Consider the following 5,433-nt stretch of genomic DNA (forward strand, 5'->3'; position numbering starts at 1 on the left):
TGCTGTGTGTTTTTAGGTAAGCCACTTCACCTCTCTAAACTCCAGTCCACCTACCTACAAAATAGAGCACGGTAACATCCATGACTTTCGGTCTGTTGTGAGAATTCACTGGTGTGTTGCACTTAGCACTGTGACTGGCACATAGTAAACACTGAATAAGCAATACCCCCTGCTGTAAATACAACTGCACTCATCTCACACACTAGTAAAGTAATGCTCAAAATTCTCCAAGCTAAGCTTCAATGTACATGACCTGAAAAATTCCAGATGTTCAAGCTGGATTTAGAAAAGGCAGTGGAACCAGAGATCAAATTGCCAGCATCCACTGGATCATAGAAAAAGCAATGGAATTCCAGAAAAGCATCTACTTCTGCTTCTTTGACAACACCAAAGCCTTTGACTATGTGAATCACAATAACCTGTGAGAAATCCTTAAAGACATGGGAATACCAGACCACCTTACCTGCCTCCTGAGAAATCTGTATGCAGGTCAAGAAGCAACAGTTAGAACCAGACATGGAACAACAGACTGGTTCCAAATTAGGAAAGGAGTACGTCAAGGCTGTATACTGTCACCCTGCTTAATTAACTTATATGCAGAGTACATCATGCAAAATGTAGGGCTGGATGAAGCACAAGCTGGAATCAAGATTGTTGAGAGAAATATCAATAACCTCAGATATGCAGATGACACCACCCTTCTGACAGAAAGTGAAGAGGAACTAAAGAGCCCCTTGATGAAGGTGAAAGAGGAGAGTGAAAAAGTTGACTTAAAACTGAACATTCAAAAAACTAAGATCATGGTTTCCGGTCCCATCACTTCATGGCAAATAGATGGAGAAACAATGGAAACAGTGACAGACTTTATTTTCTTGGGCTCCAGAATCACTGCAGATGGTGACTGTATCCATGAAATTAAAAGATGCTTGCTCCTTGGAAGAAAAGCTATGGAAAACCTAGACAGCAATATTAAAAAGCAGAGACATTACTTTGCCAACAAAGATCCATCTAATCAAAACTGGTTTTTGCAATAATCACGTATGAATGTGAGAGCTGCACTGTAAAGAAAGCTGAGCGCCAAAGAATTGATGCTTTTGAACTGTGGTGTTGGAGAAGACTCTTGAGAGTCCCTTAGACAGCAAGGAGATCAAACCAGTCAATCCTAAAGGCAATCAGTCCTGAATACTCATTGGAAGGACTGAGGCTGAAGCTGAAGCTCCAATAATTTGGCCACCTGATGTGAAGAACTGACTTATTGGAAAAGACCCTGATGCTGGGAAAGATTGAAGGCAGGAGAAGAAGGGGATGACAGAGGATGGGATGGTTGGATGGCATCACTGACTCGATGGACATGAGTTTGAGCAAGCTCCAGGAATTGGTGATAGACAGGGAAGCCTGGCATGCTGCAGCCCATGGGGTCACAAAGAGTCAAAACTAGCAGCTGAGCGACTGAACTGAACTGACTGCTACCTAGCATCATTGTTGTTATTACCTCTGAACTTCAATGAGTGGCAGCAAAGCAAATTTAATTTTGAAAACATGCATATTTTATTAGGAAAATTAATAGTGTGGCCCATTATATAATTAGATATTTCCTATTTGACCCTAGTTCTGATATGACAACTGGGAGGAATGTTTGACCCATGGGTGCTGTTCAACACAATTTTTAATTTAATCGACTAGTATGTTGTCTTGAATTAATTAATATTCAAGATCCATTTCCTCTTTGCATCCTTTTCTTCACTTGCCCAGGAAGGAGGGATCTCCATGGACTGGTCAGATCTGTGAACATTATTGGACTGGAGAGTGGAGACACTCCGTATTAGGAGGTGAGAGGGGTAAGAAGGCCGGCGCTGATACCCAGCCCCCTCCTCACCTCCTGCCACCTCACCCCCTCCTCACCGTCCCACATGGCACCAACCGGGACACAGGACTAGGTCAGCCTGGTACCAGGCACTGGAGACTAGTGTTTCCTTTCTACACTGCCAGTCCCTCTTGTAAGTCTTCTGGCTCTGGATAGAGGGAATGGGTCAGCCTTTCTTCTTGATGTTAAGAACTGAGCAGGCTTCCATGACAGTACAGTGGTTGAGAATCTGCCTGCCAATGCAGGGGACCGCGGTTCGATCCCTGTTTTGAGAAGATCTTACATGCCTCGTGGAGACTAAGCTAGTGAGCCTACACGCAAGAGCGACAGAAGCCCATGCACCCAGGGTCCATGCCCCACAACAAGAGAAGCCACCACGATGAGTAGCCCACGCATCACAGCTAGAGAGTAGCCCCCGCTTACTGCAACTAGAGAAAGCCTGCGCAAATCAAGGAAGACCCAGTGCAGCCAAAAATAAATAAATAATTTAAAAAAAAAAAAGAATTGAGCCTTCAGTCTTCACACTGAGGGACCACAGAGGCAAAGCAAGACCCACACTCCACCCCATTTCCACGATGTCTGTGCAAAAGGGCTGGCCTGTGTTGTCCAGGTCAGTTTGCCAGAGTCCTCTGCATTGGTAGGCAGTGCCAGTTCCCATTTCATTGTTCATTTTCCTCAGGGTTCCTGGCGGCTCTGACAGTAAGGAATCTGCCTGCAATGCGGGTGACCTGAGTTTGATCCCTGGGTCGGGAAGATCCACTGGAGGAGGAAATGGCAACCCACTCCAGTATTCTTGCCTGGAAAATTCCATGGACAGAGGAGCCCGGTGGGCTACAGTCCATAGGGTCACAAAGAGTCAGACATGACTGAGCGACTTCACTTCACTTTTCTTGAGGGAAAGAACAAGTGGAATTTGGGTTTTCCTGTCTTCTTGGCCAAACTTCACCTTCACACTATCCCTCATTAGGCTCTATGACAGAATGAATAAACAGATGAATATTTATACATTTATCACAGTGCCGACCTCAGGTAGCTTATCCTCTGACTTCGGGGGCACACCAGGCACTCTCCAGTGCTCTCTTTTCACTTAGAGACTGAGAGGACCACAGGGCCCAGGTGATGCAGCTACAACAAAGGGGTGACTCTGGCTCCCTGAGTGTCTGTGTAGAGGAGCCCCTTCCAGCCCACATGGCCCAGGGTTGTTTATTAACACAGCATAGCTCAGACCATCCGGACTCTGTGGTTCGGGTGTGAATGCAGCATGGCTTAATTTCAAAGACACGCTGCACGTTGAGTATCAATAATCAATATCAATCTCCTGAGAGTCAAACTGTCTAGTTTGTATAAACTTCTTTACATATAAATATATGTATTTATTTGGCTGTGTTGGGTCTTAGTTGGGGCATGAGCAATCATTCATTGTGGTGCCCAGGGGTCTCTGTCTCTAGTTGTGGAGCACAGGCTCCAGAGCGCGTGGCCTCAGTAGTTACAACAAGCAGGCTTAGTTGCTCAGTGGTACATGGGGATCTTGGTTCCCCGACCAGTGATCAAACCCGGGTCCCCTGCATTGGAAGGTGGATTCTTAGCCACCAGGCCCCAGGGAAGCCCCAAGGCTGTCTTAATTTCTTAAATTACATTGTTCTAGGATCCTAGGGATCATGACTCCTGAAGAGATAGGTACTAGCAATCAAAATATAGCATCCAGGAGAGGGGAAAAAAGTGGATATCACCAAAACAAAAGAGAAGCAACGTAATAAAAATTGTATTCTTGGAAGACATTTTTGTCGTAACATGAAGATATATTGGAGGAGGTAGTGACTTGAGGGGCGGAGAACAAATAAGGCTAGGAATAATAAAGACACAGGGGGAAAAGGCCATAAAATGGTGGAACTATGAGAATCATGGAAGATGATGGGAAGGGGGCCCTGGAGACTCCAGGCGGCCAGGTGAACTTTGACCTTTCCTTTGTCCATAGTCCTAGTGTCCCCAAATTACTTAGCTTCTCTGTATATTCCCTTCCTTTCCATCCCCACAAACTTAATCAAGCCTAACCATTTTAAGCAAAGCTCCACCTTCCTCAGCTGATAAAACAAACCTTGTAACTCATCATAGATCCACATAGTCTTGGATCCTATCTCCTCCTCTTTTATTAAAAAATATATATTAGTACACACTGTTTTATTCCATTAAAATCAGGTAATGGTCTGACAATAAAAAGATTGCTAAGGAATAGTGTTATGTTCATCTTTACTTAAGTTCAGTTCAGTTCAGTCACTCAGTCGTGTCCGACTCTCCGCGACCCCATGAATCACAGCACGCCAGGCCTCCCTGTCCATCACCAACTCCCGGAGTTCACTCAAACTCATGTCCACAGAGTCGGTGATGCCATCCAGCCATCTCATTCTCTGTCGTCCCCTTCTCCTCCCGCCCCCAACCTTTCCCAGCATCAGAGCCTTTTCCAGTGAGTCAACTCGTCGCATGAGGTGGCCAAAGTATTGCAGTTTCAGCTTTAGCATCAGTCCTTCCAATGAACACCCAGGATTAATCTCCTTTAGAATAGACTGGTTGGATCTCCTTGCAGTATAAGGGACTCTCAAGAGTCTTCTCCAACACCACAGTTCAAAAGCATCGATTCTTCGGCGATCAGCTTTCTTCACAGTCCAACTCTCACATCCATACATGACCACGGGAAAAACCATTGCCTTGACTAGACAGACCTTGGTTGGCAAAGTAATGTCTCTGCTTTTTAATATACTATCAAGGCTGCTCATAACTTTCCTTCCAAGGAGTAAGTGTCTTTTAATTTCATGGCTGCAATCAGCATCCGCAGTGATTTTGGAGCCCAAAAAGATAAAGTCTGACACTGTTTCCACTGTTTTTCCATCTATTTCCCATGAAGTGATGGGACCAGATGCCATGATCTTTGTTTTCTGAATGTTGAGCTTCAAGCCAACCTTTTCACTCTCCTCTTTCACTTTCATCAAGAGGCTTTTGAGTTCCTCTTCACTTTCTGCCATAAGGGTAGTGTCATCTGCATATCTGAGGTTATTGATATTTCTCCCGGCAATCTTGATTCCAGCTTGTGCTTCTTCCAGCCCAGCGTTCCTCATGATGTACTCTGCATATAAGTTAAATAAGCAAGGTGACAATATACAACCTTGACGTACACCTTTTCCTATTTGGAACCAGTCTGTTGTTCCACGTACAGTTCTGACTGTTGCTTCCTGACCTGCATACAGGTTTCTCAAGAGGCAGGTCAGGTGGTCTGGGATTCCCATCTCTTTCAGAATGCTCCACAGTTTATTGTGATCCACACAGTCAAAGGCTTTGGCATAGTCAATGAAGCAGAAATAGACGTTTTTCTGGCACTCTCTTGCTTTCTCCATGATCCAGCGGACGTTGACAATTTGATCTCTGGTGCCCCTGCCTTTTCTAAAACCTGCTTGAACATCTGGGAGTTCACGGTTCACATATTGCTGAAGCCTGGCTTGGAGAATTTTGAGCATGACTTTACTAGCGTGTGAGATGAGTGCAATTGTGCGGTAGTTTGAGCATTCTTTGGCATTGCC

This window comes from Moschus berezovskii, chromosome 22 (assembly GCF_049115385.1).
Source record: "Moschus berezovskii isolate FMDL1 chromosome 22, NW_MosBer_1.0, whole genome shotgun sequence".
Taxonomy (NCBI): domain Eukaryota; kingdom Metazoa; phylum Chordata; class Mammalia; order Artiodactyla; family Moschidae; genus Moschus; species Moschus berezovskii.